Source organism: Phyllostomus hastatus, unplaced genomic scaffold (genome assembly GCF_019186645.2).
Source record: "Phyllostomus hastatus isolate PE091 unplaced genomic scaffold, TTU_PhHast_1.1 phas_contig_64, whole genome shotgun sequence".
Taxonomy (NCBI): domain Eukaryota; kingdom Metazoa; phylum Chordata; class Mammalia; order Chiroptera; family Phyllostomidae; genus Phyllostomus; species Phyllostomus hastatus.
Genome location: NW_025333928.1, coordinates 363,508 through 382,194, shown reverse-complemented (window position 1 = coordinate 382,194; position 18,687 = coordinate 363,508). Strand labels below are relative to the sequence as shown.

The window sequence follows — 18,687 nt, the reverse complement described above, 5'->3', positions numbered from 1 at the left end:
TGAAAGGTTTCCCCTGATATCTCTTTCATAGCGTATAGCTAATTTACTGCCCCTCACTTCATTTGGGTCCCATTAGCACACTACTCTAGGTCCTATACTCCCTATTCTTGTTATCTAGATCACATAGATTCTGTCATATGATTGTTGCTCTAATATTATTGTAAATAATAGCTGTTCCATACAATTGTAATACTTCACAACACCCCTCCCAGATCGTAGCCCACTGCACAGTTCCCTGAACTCTATTACTGTAGTGGTTAACTCTATTTTGTCACACACTACACCTATTTACTATCCTCTACTCTCACCTTAGCTCAGAATCGGACCTCCCACAACCTCACTGCTTTTTAGATCTAACTCACAATCCTTCCCTCTCCAACAAGGGTCTTATCTTCTTTCCATCCTTTCTGAAAATCAGCTAGTTGGGTGGAAGACCATGGTTAACACTATACATAGTCAGAGGATCTCCTATCTCTTCTCTACCAGCTGCTATTGTAAATATCATAGAAAACTCTGTTGTTATCTTAAACCATTTTGCCTTCCCCCTCCAACTGGTCACAAAAAAAGAGTAGGTGGAAGTGGTGAACACCAGGATACCCACTGGAAGAGGAAAAAAAGAAACAACAAGGGAACCACTAACAGATAACAACAGAAGAAGGTGAAGGAGGGAGTGGAAACCACAAAAAGTACAATCCAGGACTTATCTGGAAATACAGCTAAAGAGTAGAGATACTACCCAGTACAAACAATGGAACAAGAGCAAGAGAGAGTCCTCAAAACCTTATACACATGGAAGAACCAGCTTCAACACAACCTGCCTACACCAGCACAACAAAATACAAGAGGTGGTGGACAGAGTAACCCTCATTTAACCAGCTGGTGGGAAGGACCCACCAAAGAAAGACTCAACAACAATCAAAACCCAAAGAAAAACACATAACCAACTTAAATGACAGCCCAAGACCAGTGAGCTTGGGAGATCAAGAAGACTTCACCACTGAATCTCACAGGTCTTCTACCACAGAAGTTCACACCATAAACCCCGGGAGCCAGAACAGACCAATTTAAGAAGCTGAGACTAACAAGAAGAGTCTCACAAACAATGGGAAGACAAAGTATCAATCCCCAAATGAAAGGAAAGGAAGAAGCCTCAGAAAGAATGCTAAATGAAATAGAGGCAACTCAACTATCAGATAGTGAGTTCAAAGCAATGATTATCAGGAAGCTCAATTAGCTCATGATGAGCTACCAGAAACTACAGGGAAGCTACAATGAACTTGCTGAAAACTATATTAACATGAAAAAAGAAATAGAAACTCTCAACAAGGGCCAACAGGAAATGAAGAATACATTTCTGAACTAAAGTACTCAGTGGAAGGAATCAAAAGCAGGACTGATGAAGCTGAAGATTGGATCAGTGAGCTAGCATGACACAGCCACTGCCCTGCAGTGACCCCAGAACCCTGCAGATGGCTCATCAAAACACGAGAAAAACAAACACACAGACAACTGAATCCTGTGGAGAAATGGGAATCAAACAGTCACTCTCTCTAGTGGAGAGTGCCACGGCCACCCTCTCTAGTGGAGAATGCCCTAAGTCACCACCTAAGTAGGCTTTTATTAAGAATACAGATATAGTTTGTGGATTACAGTCATACAGTTTGTGGATTATAGTCTGTCAGGGAAGATTAAAAGGAATAGATAGCTTTCAAAGGTGCTGGTAGATGTCCTGCAGGGATTCTGGGCTCAGAGGTTGTGTTTTATTACTTAAAAAGACTACAGGACCTAAAAGGCTAGTCTCGTTTCCTGCCCGTGCCTTCATATTCTACTTCAATAGCATCCTCCAGCAAGTAGATCTCACAGGATCTTGCATATTCTATGTCCCACACCTGATTACCCTAGGGGCCTGCCGACTCTGGTCTAGACTGCACCACCCCTGTTATTTCCACAGGCCTGAATCAGGCAGAGGAGACAAAGGCAGGCAGGAGACTTGGATTTCTCACATATAAGAACAAGGACTCAGGCTTTGGCAAAGCCGAGGGGGCAGAGGTTGATGTCAATTACCCCTTCATTTCCACAGCCCCCCAAGTCCTTCCCTGAGGCCTCCACATGCTCATAACTGTCTTAAACAATTCCCTCCTTAGGAAATCTTACATGTCATTGGCTAACTGATCAAGTATTGCAGGCCAGGCAGAGAACAGACAGCATTCATGCCAAGGAAATAAGTTTTCTCTCCTTAGTGATTTGGAGGTCTCTCACTCAGCCTAAGTCACAGGGGGTTACAGCTTCCTGAGACCAGGCAGGGTAGACCCCAACTAGAGGACAAAGTAGAAAAATAAAACACCCAGAAAGAGCAAGAAAAGGAAAAGAGGCTCAGAAAGAATGAAGGGATGAACAGAAATGCAAGACAATATGAAATGTAATAATATCCATATAATAGGGATACCAGAAGGAGAAGAAGAATAAAGGACAGAAAAACTATTTGAAAAAGTAATGATGGAAAACTTCCCTAATTTGATGAGAGAAAAAATCACACAAATCCAGGAAACACAGAGAGTCTCAATCAAGAGGAACCCAAAGAGACCCACTTCAAGACATATCATAATTAAAATGGCAAAATACCAAGAAAAAGAGAGAATCTTAAAAGCAGCAAGGGAGAAAGAGGAAGTAACATACAAGAGAGCGCCAATAAGGTTAGCAACTTACTGCTCAATGGAAACACTCCAAGACAGAAGAGAATGGCAAGAAATATTTCAAGTAATGAGAACCAGAGGCCTGTAACCATGGCTACTTTACCCAGCAAGGCCCTCAATCAAGATAGAAGGCCAAATAGGACCTTTTCAGAAAAAAGTAAGTCTAAAAGAATACACCTACAGCAAACTAGATCTGCAAGAGATGCTAAAAGGACTCCTTTAAGGAAAGGAAGAAAAGGAGATAGAGAGAGAGGAACACAGGTACGAAAATGGCAATTGAATAAGTACCTATCAATAATAACCTTAAACCTAAATGGATTAAATGCTTCAAACAAAAGACATAGATTAGCTGAATGGATAAGAAAGCATTAACCACACATATTCTGCCTTCAACAGACCCACCTCAGAATAAAAGGCTGACACAGGCTAAAAGTCAAGGGCTGGAAACAAATTTTCCAAGCAAACAGACAGAGAAAAAAAAAAAACGGGGTAGCAATACAAATCTTATCAGACAAAATAGACTTCACAAGAAGGACCATAAAGAGACACCCAGAAGGTCACTACATAATACTCAAAGAAAGAATCCACTAAGAAGACATAGACATTATAAATATATATGCACCCAACATAGGAGCACCCAAATACATAAAGGATATCTTAGAGGACTTTATGAAAGACATTGACAGCAACAAACTTATAGTAGGGGATTTTAACACCCCACTGTAAAAAAATGGACAGCTCTTCCAAACAAAATATCAACAAAGATATTGAGGCATTGAACAATGCCCTAGATGAAATGAGGTTAACTGATATATACAGAGCCCTCCATCCCAAAGAAGCTAAATACACATTCGTTTCAAATGCTCATGGAACATTTTCAAAGATAGACCACATGATAGGACACAAAGCAGGCCTCAATAAATTCAAGAAAATTGAAATTATACCCAGCATTTTCTCTGACCACAAGGGGCTGAAACTAGAAACCAACCCCAAGGAAAAAAACCCAAAACACTAAAAATCATGGAGATTGAATAGCATGTTATTAAACAATGAATGGGTCAAGAACGAAATTAGGGAAGAAATCAAAAAGTTCCTGGAAACCAATGAAAATGAACTCACAGCAACCCAAAATGTATGGGATATAGCAAAAGCAGTCCTGAGAGGGAAGTTCATAGCTATACAGGCCTACCTAAAAAAGATAGAAACATTTCAAACAAACAACCCAACCCTGAGTCTACAAGAAGTTGAGGAACAACAACAAAGACAGCCCAGAGCAAGCAGAAGGAAGGAAATAACCAAGATCAGAGCAGAATTAAATGACATAGAGACTAAAAGCACAATTCTAAGGATCAATGAATCCAGGGGCTGGTTCTTTGAAAAGATAAACAAAATCAACAAACCTTTAAGCAGACTCATCAAGGCAAAAAGAAAAAGGATCCAAATAAACACAATCAGAAATGAAAGAGGAGAGATTACAACTGATACCACAGAATTACAAAGGATTGTGAGAAATTACTACTAAGAAGTACATGCCGAGAAATTTGAAAACCTAGGTGAAATGGACAAATTTCTAGGAAAACATAATCTTCCAAAACTCAATGAAAAAGGAGCAGAGAGCCTGAACAAACCAATAACAGCAAAAGAAATTGAAGCAGTAATCAAAAAACTCCCAACACACAACAGCCCCGGATCAGATCATTTTACAGGAGAATTCTACAAAGCATTTAAGGAAGAGGTAACCCCCATCCTTCACAGACTATTCCAAAAAATTGAAAAACATGGAAGACTTCCAAACTCTTTTTATGAGGCTAACACCATCGTAATCCCAAAACCAGATAAAGACAGGCCAGATAAAGACAGAAAAAAAACTTCAGGCCAATATTGCTGATGAACATTGATGCTAAAATCCTCAACAAAATACTGGCAAACTGCATCAAATAAAACATTGAAAAAATCATACACCATGACCAAGTGGGATTCATCCCAGGGATGCAAGGATGGTACAATATTCACAAATCAGTAAATGTAATACATCACATAAATAAAAGCAAAGACAGAAACCACATGATCATACCAATAGATGCAGAAAAAGCATCTGATAAGGTACAGCACCCATTTATGATAAAAACATTCAGGAAAGTGGGACTAGAGGGAGCATTCCTCAACATAATACAGGCCATATATGAGAGACCTACAGCCAACATCATACTCAATGGGCAAAAACTAAAATCTTTTCCACTAAGATCAGGAACAAGACAAGGCTGTCCACTTTCACCACTTCTATTCAATATAGGATTGGAAGTCCTAGCCACAGCAATCAGACCAGAAAAAGAAATAAAAGGTATCCTAATCAGAAAGGAGGAAACAAACTGTCATTGTTTGCAGATGACATGATAGTGTACACAGAAAATTCTATAGACTTGGCCAAAAAACTGCTTGACCTAATAAGTGAGTTTAGTAAAACAGGAAGATACAAAGTCAATATGCAGAAATCAAAGGCATTTTTGTATACCAACAATGAAAAAGCAGAAGCAGAAATCAAGAAAAAATCCCATTCAATATAGCAAAAAAATAAAAATAAAAAATAAATTCTTAAGAATAAACCTACCCAGAGGTAAAAGACCTGTATGCAGAAAACTACACAATGCTGAAGAAAGAAATCAAGGAAGGCACAAACAAATGGAAATGTATACCGTATTCATGGATTGGAAGAATTAACATTATCACCATGTCCATAGTACCCAAAGCAATTTACACATTCAATGCAATACCTATTAAAGTACCAATGGCTTATTTCACAGACATAGAACAAATACTGAAAAAATGTATATGGAACCATAAATGACCCCAAATAGCTGCTGTAATTTTGAGAAAGAAGAGTAAAGTAGGAGGGATCACAATACCTGATACCAAGCTGTATTATAAGGCCACTGTAATCAAAACAGCCTGGTACTGGCATAAAAACTGGCACAAGGACCAATGGAACAGTACAGAGAGCCCAGAAATAAATCCAAGTCTATATGGTCAATTAATATTTGACAAAGGGGGTTGAAACATAAAATGGGGTGACAATAGCCTCTTCCACACATGGTGTTGGGGGGACTGGTCAGCTACGTGCAAAAAAATGAAACTCAAGCACCAACTTACACCATACACAAAAATAAATTCAAGGTGGATAAAAGACTTAAAAATACACCATGACACCATTAAAATCCTAGATGAGAACATAGGTAGGAAAATCTCAGATATTTCACAAAGAAACTTTTTTACTGCCATGTCTCCTACAGCAAGGGACATAAAGGAAAGAATAAACAAATAGGATCCCATCAAAATAAAAAGCATCTGCATGGCTAAAGAAAACAGTATTAAAATAAAAAGAAAACTTACTGTATGGGAAAACATATTTGCGAAGGATACCTCAGACAACATTTTAATCTCCAAAATATATAAAGAAATTACATGACTCCACTCTAAGATGACAATCCAACCAATGAAACAATGGGCAAAGGACTTGAGCAGACACTTCTCCAAGGACGACATACAGAGGATCCAGAAACACATGAAAAGATGGTCAATATTGCTATCTATCAGAGAGATGCAAATTAAAACCACAATGACACCCCACACCAGCCAAAATGCCCATCATAAACAAAGCAACAAACAACAAGTGTTGGAGAAGTTGTGGAGAAAAGGGGACCCTAGTACATTGTTGGTGGGACTGCAGACTGGTACAACCACTATGGAAAACAGTATGGAATTTCCTCAGGAAACTAAAAATGGATCTGCCTTTTGACTCAGCAATTCCACTGCTAGGATTATATCCTAAGAACCCTGAAACACCAATTCGAAAGAACCTACGCACCTCAATGTTCATAGCAGCACAATTTACCATAGCCAAGTTTTGGAAGCAACCTAGGTGCCCATCAGTAAATGAATGGATCCAAAATTATGGTGCATTTACACAATGCAATTCTATGCAGCAGAAAGAAAGAAGGAGCTCCTACTCTTTGCCACAGCATGGATGGAACTGGAAAGCATTATGGTAAGGGAAATAAGCCAGGCAATGGAAGACAAATACCATATGATCTCACCTTTAACAGAAACCTAAACAACAAAATAAATAAGCAAAATATAGTCAAAGACACTGAAATAGGGGACAGGCTTACAGTGACCAGACGGGAGAGGGGAGGGAATTTCAGGGGAGAATGGGAAGGGTTTACCGGAACAAATACAAAGGACACATGGACAAAAACTAGGGGCACGTGGAAATGGGAGGGAGGTGGGAAGGGCTGGTCAGGTAGGCTGGGATGGGAGTAAAAGAAAATTGTACTTGAACAATAATTAAAATAAAATTATTTAAAAAAGAAAATGTGGTAAAATATTTAATAACATAAATAACACTATATTTCACCAATGTTAATGTAAACAGAACTCAACAGCAGCATTAACACCCATTATTTCTACCAAATTGGGGTGTAGTGGCAGTGCATCTTATATTCTGAAAAACTCAGTAGGCAATGATTTTTAGAGTTTCGTGTTCAACCCCTTCACTTTCTTGACTAAATCTGTTCTTAATACTTACTCTCTTTGATGTTACTGTCAATAAAATGGTTTTGTTAATTTCCTTTGTTCATACATAATTTCATTGCCTTCATTTAGTTCTTTCTTTACTTTTTCCTCTTAGCTCTTTGGCCATAGTCAACATATTTTTTCAATAGTGGTAATCATTTTATTTTTATTTTATTTATGTATAGTTGGTAAATAATATTATACCAGTTTTAGGTATATAATATAGTAATTCAGTCTTATGATGTGACCACCACATTAAGTATAGTAACATATTTGCTTTAAATTATGTGTGTAGTAAGTCTGATGTCTGGTCTTCCTCAGGGATAGTTTCTGTCAATTAATTTTATTTCCTTGAATAGCCATGTTTTCTGTTTTGTTTTTTTGTATGCTCTGTGATTTTTTAATTGAAATTTTTTTCACTATTATAATGTGATAGCTCTGGAAATCAGATTCTCCCACTTTCCTAGTAGTTGACATTGGTGGGTTTTTTGGGGGGAGAGCAGAGGTCTTGGCTTTGTTTTTTGACTGTTTAATGCTATAATCTAACTATTCCCTTACTTTGAGGCTTTCCTAATTTTTTTAAATCCTGTTGTTTGTTATTTGTGATCATTTAAGTTCTGACTCTTTAACTCATATTCAAGAAATATTTTAACAGAGATTTTCTTGACTTCCAGGAGCTCAAACAAACAAACCCATCAACAACAAAAGGGAGGGAAGAAAAAACACTGTGGAGATGGGCTCTACACTGAAGTGTTCCTTCATCACTCAGCTCGGCTTGCTCTGAGCCTAGGGGTCCTCAGCCTGGCTTCAAAACTTAGGTCTTCTCAGGCTTTTCTGAGCATATGTCTTGCCCAGACATGTGTATGGCTTTCTAGACTACCCTGTATACACAGCTGTCTTGAATATCCAAATTCCCTCACCCCAGCTTCTCCTCCAGACCATGAAAGTCCATTATTTATCTCCACCCATAATTTATTGCCTCAGTCATATTTAGTTTTGCAATTTGTCTTGTAGCTTCTATGAGCAGTACCTGCTGCTTTTCCCACCTGTATTCTGACTTCTCTGATATAAGTGCCTACCTTTGACACCAGAAATGGACCAAGACAAGAGCGGGTCTGCCTCAGGCTGGCCCATTGTTGACCCATAGTGGGTAGGTTTTTGACTTTGTGCAACAGATTTCACGTTATAAGTCTAGGTGAGTTTGAGAGTATGTTTATTAAAGCTGAGGACAGTGAGACAAAGTAAGGGCTTAGTAGAGGAAGCAACAGGAAAAGGGCTAGGTGGGACTGTTTTGACTCTCTAGAAACGTTACAGGACAAAAGTGAGTCATGCTGTACTTCTGTTAGCTTACTGAAAGGTCTAGAAGGAGCAACAGGAGAGAGCCTAGGCAAGTGCTCTGCTTTGGCTCTCCAGAAACATTTTAGAAAAGAAGTGAGTCATGGCTGGGCTGCTGTTAGCTCACTGAAAATTCAGAGAAAAGAGAACCTTGGAGACAGGTTCAGCAGGTAAGCCTAAAATGGGTTGCTGCTGCTTTTTGCTTCCCATGGTTGCAAGTCTTGTGGGGATTCTTAGAGTTTAGGAGAGAAAAATAAAGATGCACATCTGAGAGGGAAGAAAGGCATGGGTGTGTTCCAGAAAGAGCCTGTGCTGGGTCTTTGTCTTGAGGGTTCTTATCTTTATTTTAAAGGTGGGAATTTTAGGGGAGGTCTTTGGGAAGTATCTCAATAGACTATTTATCAGCTTTATGCTGATATGCCAAAATGAGATTTATTGCCCTGACTGCATCTGTCTTTGGGCTTGATTGGCACAAGTGGCACTAATTGAACTTCTGTTATCTATCTTCCTGAGTAGGGTAATTTAAGCTATTTATCCTCTAGCTAGGGAGAAGTGTAAACCAATGTTCTTGGTTAAGAAAGATAGGATTTTGCTATTTATTAGATGCCTTTAAACTGCTTGCTATTTAATTATATGTGTCCCTAAAATTTTTTAATCTATTTTAATTTTTTCCAATATTTTATGAACCTACACATATGATTTAATGATTAGTTTCCCAATTCCACTTTTCCTGGCTTACAAACCATCTCAGCTTCAGTCCTTCAGGCATCCCCAGACTGGTTATAACAGATGCACACAATAATTATTATTTTATTTTAAAACATTTTTAAATGAACAAGTTGATCTGACATTGCAAATGGAAGCTTCTTTTGCCAAAAACAGAAGGCAATTATAATCACAACTGTAATACATACAAAACCATTTTCTTAAATTCTAGCTAAATTCTGTTCCCTTTAAAAGCTTTGACCTTGAATCTTAGCTTCCTCTTGGTACTTCCAGGGCTTTTTAAAACATATTGGAAAGTCTCTTTGGTATAATCCAAACATTTGAAAGAAAAGCTAAAAAGGGATATGACTCAATGTTTTTTAAAAAATGTTTTTCAGTTGAACCTCGTAAAATCATTTCAGGTTCCACAAGAAGAACTATTCCAACACACTGCTTAGTGGTCAAATGCACAGGCTGTTGAGAAAGAATTAAACTCAAATACCAACCCTCCCACTGACTGGCTGAGTGACTTTGAGCAAGTTACTGTGCCTCTCTGAGTATCAGTTTCCACTTTTGTTAAATAGTCTATAGAAATGTCAGTCTTGCACAAAACCTGTGCATGAATGTTCATAGCAGCTTTACAAACTGTGGTTCATCACTTACATGAAATACTGTTCAGCAATCAATAGGGTCAATATATTGATTAACACAACAGCCTGGATGAATCTCTGGAGAATTATACTGGGAAGGAGGGAAGGAAGGAAGGAGGGAGGGAAGGAAGGAAGGAAGGAAGGAAGGAAGGAAGGAAGGAAGGAAGGAAGGAAGGAAGGAAGGAAGGAAGGAAGGAAGGAAGGAAGGAAGGAAGGAAGGAAGGAAGGAAGGAAGGAAGGAAAGAAAGAAAGAAAGAAAGAAAGAAAGAAAGAAAGAAAGAAAGAAAGAAAGAAAGAAAGAAAGAAAGAAAGAAGGAAAGAAAGAAAACAGATCACAAAAGGTTACATGCCATATAATTTGACTTAGGTACCAGTCTTAAAATGACAAAATTATAAAACTGGAAAAAATGTTGGTTACTGCAAAGGGGTTAGGCATGTGGAGGGGGGAGGGAAAGGAAAGAAGGAGGCAGGTGTGGATATGAAAGAGACACATGAGAGATCATGGTCACAATGGGACTGACTGTGGTGGTGGATACCCAAATCTACACATGTGATAAAATTTCACATAAACACCAATGAGTACAAGCAAAAAAAAAAAATAGAGAGAGAGACAATCTGAGGGAGACTGGTGGCTTGTAGTAATGTCAATATTCGGGTTGTGATATTGAACTATAGTTTTGCAAGATGTGACCACTGGGGGAAACAGGATAAATGGGACACAGATCTCTCTGTTATTTTTTATGACTGCATGAAAATCTGCAATTATCTTAAAAGTTTAATTTAAAAAATACCAGTCCCACAGACATTCTTTGTGGATGCAATGAAGTAGTACTTGGGAAAGTTAATTCTTTCAGCAAACATTTATTGACACCTCCCATCTGTTCAGCTGCTGTTTATATTAACATCAATAGTCAGTATATAGACTCGGAAAGATTACAAAAGTTGCACAGGTACCTGGTAGAGTGAGAAGCAGAATTCAAACCCAGATCTGAGCTCCAGGTTGCAGCTCAACATCAATAAACTCAGTGTCTTCAACAAGAGTGCTGTTTTCTTTGAAGAATGACCGACTGAAGATAACCAAAATGGAGTGTGGGGATTTTTATAACACTGGGGACAAAGCAACTATTAACACAGAGGGCTACATCTGGTTCCTGGGCAGACATAATGACATCATCAACACCTATGGGTAGGAGTGGCTGACCTGTAGCCAGGAGGGATTACCTTACATGCCTGGTGGAATCTAGCTTGCCTCACCATTCCTCTACACATTGATGAAGGGAGACTCAGCCTTTTCCTGAACAGAGCCATCTACAAGACCCTGGCACAGACCATGTCTGTGTATCTCCTGCAACATAAAAATAAAGTTCAAGAAGGGCCAGAAGTGCAACCACAATAAGACACAATTTAAAGAGGGGGAATAGAACATTGGTTCAAGGAAATTATTCTCTGTGCTTCTCTGATGGGCACATGGCACATGTCACAAAACAACAAAAACTTTTATGGAGTACTTACTATGTGAAAGTACTCTTCTTAGTGCTTTGTAAACCCTAGTAGATGCTATTATTGTTCTCATTTTACAGCTGAGAAAACTGATGTACTGACCAGTGAAGTAAACTGCTGAAAGTTTCCAAGATAGTGCAGGGTGAAGCCTAGATTTGATCCGAGGTAGTCTGGCTCCCAATCTCTAATTCTTGTGGAGGAGATATTGACACAACTAACAACTTCTCATGCTTACATCGGGGAAATTAAGTTTGCCTTATTTTTTTTAAGTTTATAAATTAAATGCTCATGTAATGGGGACTAAGAGGCAGAATTTTTGCAAATGTTTAAGAATCCCAAGAGTGTAAGAGTTCTATAGGGAGAGCTCCTTGCACCAAGCTCCACAGCTCCAGGAGGACAGCTTTCCACCTCTACCACCATCTCCCTCACCAGGGACAGTGAGAGGAGAAACCCTGGGAGAATATGAGCTTGGTATTTCTTACACCTGAAATACCCAGGTTTTCATATTTTGGTCCCACTATACAGCCTTTGCACAGTCCTCTGTCTCTCATGACAGTTGTCGTCTGTGCAAAGGAAAGTTGTGACCCTCCCAAACATGAAATTAGAGGGCCTGGGTCACTCCAGCCCTGGCGTCTGCTCAGAACCAGAGCAAGAACCTTTGGTCTGGTATGTACTGCATTTGGCTGGCAGAAGTGGAGAACCCCTTGTCCAGCATCCAGCAGTGGCTGAGTCAGCTATGGTTACCAGCCCGACCCAATTCGAGCAGAGGTGAGAAGAACAGGGAAGTCATCTCATCTGTGTGTGGGCACTGGAAGGTTCTTCAGCAAAAACTTCACAGAGGATAGTTGGTGTGTGCATTGTACTTACACCATGTGGGCAGTGGGAGGCACTAGTGGCATCATCTATGACAATATAATCCCAACTAATAATGTCAATTTTGATAATAGCTAATATTCAGTGAGCTCTAATTATGTGCTGCTCATTTCATCTCATGACAACTTAATGAGTTCAATACTATTTTAATAGATACAGAGAGGGGTATAAAGAAGTTAAATAACTTGCCCAGGCTACACCATGGTGGAGCCAGGAAATCTGAGCACTCTGGTTCCAATGCATTCATTGATTCAACAAGTGTTTATTGATCACCTACTATGTACAAGGCCTTGTGAAATTAAATGGGAACATATTGAATAAATAACAATATAAAAACAATAACTTACCAAGCCCTGGCTGGTGTAGCTCAGTGGATTAAGCACAGGCTGCAAACCAAAGCATTGCAGGTTCAATTCCTGGTCAGGGCACATGCCTGGGTTGTGGGCCAGGTCCCCAGTGGGGGCCACATGAGAGGCAACCACACATTGATGTTTCTCTCTCTCTCTTTCTCCCTCCCTTCCTCTCCCTAAAAATAAATAAATAAAATATTTAAAAAAAACAATAATGCCCTGGCTGGCATAGCTCAGTGGATTGAGCATGGGCTGGGAACCAAAGTGTCCCAGGTTCGATTCCCAGCCAGGGTACATTCCTGGGTTGCAGGTCACAGCCCCCAGCAACTGCACATTGATGTTTCTCTCCCTCCCTCCCTCCCTCCCTCCCTCTCTCTCTCTGTCTCTCTGTCTCTCTCTATCTCCCTCCCTAAAAATAAAATAAATTAAAAAAAACAATAACTTTCCAACAATTATTAAATGCTCAAAGGGCTCCAGGGAGAAACCTGTACCTACATTAATAGTAAAAATGATTATAAGGATAATGGAGATAATAATAAAGTTAAACCAGCTGCATGTTTTATATGTATTTACTCATGGAATCTGTACATAGGCCCACTGAGGTATGAACCTGTTCTGTCCACATGTCACAGAGAAGGAATTTGAAGTTAAGTAATATTCCAAGGCAAAGAGTGAAAATTGGAAGTATTGGGACTTGAACCTGGTCCTTTCCCCTTCCAAAGGCACAAATGTCAACTTGTTTTTCCATTCATTACACAAGCATTTACTTTCTAAACCATACAATTGGTTGGCATTCACCCTGAGTCTCCTCTCTGTTTCTGCATTGTAGGTTGTAAAGGCTTCCATTTGTCTTCATTCCATAGTTTGTCCCATAACCTGGACCAGCTCACAAAGGAGCTGCCTCAGTACATGAGGTCAGTGACAGCCCCCACCAAGCACCCAAGAAAAGTGAGGGTGGATATTCAGTACCAGCGCTATACATGCACCTAAGGAGAGTGAGGGCAGATGCTCGATGCCAACCCTGTACAAGCACGAGGAGATGAGTGAGTGTGGATGCTTGTTGCCCTTTCTGTAAAGTGTCTGAGGAGGGAGAGTGAAGGCTGATGCTCAGTGCAAGCCCAGTATCAGTACCCAAAAAAAGTGAGTGAGAGTGGATGCTTGGTTCCAGCCTTGTATAAGCACCCGAGGAAGGTGATTTAGGGCTGATGCTTAGTGTGAGACCAGTACCAGGACTCAAGAAAGGTTAATGGGGACAGATGTTTGTTGCCAGCCCAATACAAGCACTGGAGGAAGGTGAGTGAGGGCAGATGCTGCGTAGCCTTTCTGAGCTCCCCTGCCCCAAGTCTCATAAAGTGGCCAGATGATGCTTAAACAACCAATTGAACTAGCATTTTCCTGTGCAGAAGAAGCGATTTGGCTTAGGGGTGGAGTGCAGCTAAGTGAATGAGATGGAACCTCTATCCTTGGTTGGAAGCCCCCAAAGGAATCCATTGCTGGCACAGTAACCTGAGGGCAAATAAATTAGACAAGTGCCCTAAGCTCTCTAAGAACTTGTTCAAATTTTTTTAAACTTGTAAAAGACATCCTCAGCAGCTTCCAAACTATTTTAAACATGATTTATACTAAGAAATGCATTCAATATTGCAACTCAATACATGTCTATGTACACAATAAATGAATATTAACAATTATATTTATCCTTACAACATGCCATCCATTCCAATACTTTTCACTTTACTGCATTCATTTTAAATGCAGTGTGAAAGCAAGAACAATATCCAGCAGCAGAGAAATCATTAAATTATTTGTGAAAGTTAATATTCTCATTAAAATGATGGTGTAGCCCTGGTTGGTGTAGCTCAGTGGATTGAGTGCGGGCTGCGAACCAAAATGTTGCAGGTTAGATTTCCAGTCAGGGTACAGGCCTGGGTTGCAGGCCATGACCCCCAGCAACCGCACATTGATGTTTCTCTCTCTCTCTCTTTCTCCCTCCCTTCCCTCTCTAAAAATAAATAAATAAAATCTAAAAAAATAAAATAAAATAAAATGATGGTGTAGATTTTTAAATTTTAACTTTAAAATATCACAATATATTATTAAGATAAAGATGCAGGCAATGAGAGAATATACATAAAAACAAATTTTGAAAGGATACATGTGTCAACAAGATAACATTTCCTATATTGTCTGAATGTTTATAGTCAGTACATAGTGTAAAGCTATATAACTAACAATTATTGAAAATGTACTACATGTGTCAGGCCCTGAATTCAATGCTTTACATTCATTGTTATTTCATTTAATCCTCTCCACAACCTAAGATGGTTTAACTAGCTATTTTACAAAGAGAAAATTGAGGATCAGAGACTCAATGTAAATTACCTGATAATAAAAGGCAGAGCTGTATGTCACAACAGATTCTTGTGTCTAATGTTAGGTTCTGCTGCTTCCTAGAGAGTAGAAGATGCATACTAGTTAGGATGGGCTAGATGTTCTTGTGGGTAACAAATTGCCTCAAAGTCTTAGTGGCTTATACTAAGTATAAGTATCTTCCTTGCTCATGCCATCTGTCCACACTTGTTTTCCTGGGACTAGGATAAAGGAGCAGCCTCCATGTAGGTAACCTTCCAGGTGCTATCAGAGATGGACAGAGAGGGTGGCCAGTCTCAATGGTTTCCAATTATTTTCTTAGAGGTGATATGCTTCACGCCCACCACATCATTGGTCACAGCTCATCACAGGGCTGCAGCCAACTTCAGGGGTCAGGTGGAGGACCTGACCTACTTGCTTTCTTCTCAACCTGGTGGAGTGTGTCCCCAAGCTTTCCAAAACCATCACAGGCAATATTAACAGGAATGAACTTTAGAAAAAGGAGTTTGGTCAGATGTAATTGGAAGTAAACTCAGAACCCACTTCTGAGTGTGACCTTGGGGAAATTCTTGGCTGACTCAAGTCTCCCACTATGGTAGGGGTAAGGATGGGGATGTTACGAGTTAATGGGAAAGGCACAGGACTGTCAGCATGCCAGCATTTCTGTTCTTTTAAATTAACATCAGTTGGGACTTTCATTCAAGATGGTGGCATAGGTAAACACAGCTCACCTCCTACCACAACCACATCAAAATTACAAATAAAATATAGAACAACATTCAGTCAGACTGTCAGAAATCAAGTTGAATGAAAGTCTGACAACTACTGAATCAAAGAAACTATATCTGTCCACACTGGTAGGGGAGCAGAGATGTGGAAGTGGTTGGTCCCACATCCACATGTGGTGGATGAAAATTCAGGAGGAATATCTCAGGAGTGAGGAGTGTCAGCCCCATACCATGCCCCTTAGCCCAAGATTCCAGTGCCAAGAAGATAACTCCTCACAACTTCTGGCTGTAAAAACCAGTGGGGATTGAGTCGGTGGAAGAAACTTCTGGAATGCCATGCATTTCCTCTTAAAGAACCCACACACAGACTTAATCAGATTCACTTCCTTTGAGCTCCAGCACCAGGGTAACAACTCGAAGGCACCAGTCACATACTGGGAGAAAGGGAAGTGTCCAGTAACAAGGTGAGAGCTGGGGGACAGCCTTATCCCAGACAGAAAGGCAGGCAGAGGCCATGGTCCCTTTTCTGAACCCTCCCCGCCACTGCCCCAGAGCCACAGAGCCAGAAGGTTAGTGCCATATCTGAAACTCCATCAGCCTGGCTAACACTATTTGCTCAAATGTGGAGATCCCCAGAGACTCTGTCCCACTCAATTTACCAGCCCAACCAATCCGGTTTTCGATGTAAATGGCTGGTCTTGGCTCATGCTTCACAACTTCTTAAATCCTCTCAGTCAACAGCCAACCTCAGTGAGCCCCCAGCCCTATGCCTCTTGCAAAGGTACCCCACGTCTAGCATTAGCAGCAACCATCCTAGATTCACAACTTAGCTTTGCCTGGGAATCTCCAAGCCCAGCACAAGTAACAGCTATCTCAGATTGCTTTATAACTCCAGCAGTGTGGCTCCAAGCAAAATACAGTTGGAGGCTGACCTAGGCCTGTACCACGCGGGAAACCCCAGGGCCTGTGCACCCAGTGGACAGCTACTGACCATGTCACAGCACCACCATGATGCCAATACACCTTTGATCTTCAATGGAGGGTGGTGGTTGATGATCAGTGTCATAGCCAGTCCATACAGCTGAATGGCCTGGGTAAATCTGTCCCATTGACCTGCCAACAATAATTAAGACTCAACTATAAAGAAAAAAAAAGTGTACTTAGCCCACATGAAGAGTGTGCCTCATGTACCCAGCTTGGGTGATAGAGGAAACTGTGCCACTGGATCTACAGGACACCTACAACATTAGGCCACACTACCAAGACAGGGTGTCATAGCAGTTCTGCCTAATACATAGAAACAAACAGGAAAACTGACAAAATATCCCATACAGACCCACACTATAGCCAAAGACAATGACACCTTTAGGGGAACTCATATACAAATGAAAGAACACATCAAATCTCCAGAAAAAAGAGCTAAACAAAGAACTAAGCAATTTATCAGATGCAGAACTCAAAATACTAGTTATAAAGATGCTCAAGGAACTTAGTGAGGACATCAACAGCATAAAAAACATTCAGTCAAAAATTAAGAATACACTACTTAAAACAAATAATAATTTACAAGGAAACAATAGTAGATGGATAAAACTGAAAATCACATCAATGATTTGGAACATAAGGAAGCAACAAACAAGCAATCAGAACAACAAGAAGAAAAACTAATTTAAAAATGAGGGTAGTCATTTTTTAATGAGGGTAGCTTCTGGGACAACTTCAAGTGATCCAACATTCACATCATAGGGGTGCCAGAAGGAGAAGTGAAAGAGCAAGTAATTAGAAATCTATCTGAGAAAATAATGAAAGAAAACTTCCCTAATTTGGTGAAGGAAACAGACATGCGAGTCTAGAAAACACAGAGTCCCAAACAAGATGGATGCAAAGAGGCCCACTCCAAGACACGTCATAATTAAAATGCTAAATGTTAAAAATAAAGAGAGAATCTTAAAAGTAGCAAGAGAAAAGCAGTTGGTTACTTACAGGGGAATTCCCATAAAACTGTCAGATGATTTCTCAATAGAAACTTTTCAGGCTAAAAGGGATTGAAGTGAAATATTCAGAGTCATGAAAAGCAAGGACATACAGCCAACAAAGCTATCATTTAGAATCCAAGTGCAGATAAAGAGTTTCCCTGTTTTTTTTTTTAAATTTTGAGATTAAAAAAAAAGAAAAAAAAAAGAAAAACAAAACCAAACAAAAAAACCTAAAAAAAACTAAAGGTCATCATTACTAAACCATTATTATATGAAATGTTAAAGGAATTTATTTAAGAAAATGAAGAAGCTCAAAACTATGAACAACGAAATGGCAACAAATACATACCTATCAACAGTTGAATCTAAAAAACAAACTAAGCAAACAAGAAGAAAAAAGACAGAATCATACATACAGAGAGTGTTTTCATGGTTGCCAGATGTGGGGGGAGTATGGGAGAATGGGTGAAGGAGTCAAGATGTTAAGAAGTCAAATAGATAGTTACAAAATAGCCATGAGAATGTAAAATACAGTATAGAAAATGGAATATCCAAAGAACCTATGTATGACCCGTGGATATGAACAACATTGTGGGGGTTACTTGTGGATATGGGGCATTCTGGGTGGAAGTAGGCAAAGAGAGAAAAACTGGGACAAATATACTAGTATAATCAACAAAATGTAATTTAAAATAAAAAATTAATTAATTAATTAACATTTGTCATTACCCTGCCTCCAAGTCTCCTATTCTTTTGGATTGCCCTGGTGAGCACTCAAATTGGGATTGGAGGTAATAAAATTGCTGACATTAACATCAATGTTGTTTCTACGCTAAATGTGGTCCCTCCATAGTCTCCCTAACCTTCACTGGGGTGAGCACAAGGCTTGATTTTTCCTTGCTGTGAATATACTAAAGTGACTTACAAATATACTTTAA

At 39.6% G+C, this 18,687-nt stretch overlaps 1 pseudogene; it reads left to right on the top strand.

The window, feature by feature from the left end:
* Positions 1-13,665, top strand: part of LOC123825420 — a 42,912-nt pseudogene extending 29,247 nt beyond the window's left edge.
* Positions 13,666-18,687: the final 5,022 nt, after the last annotated feature.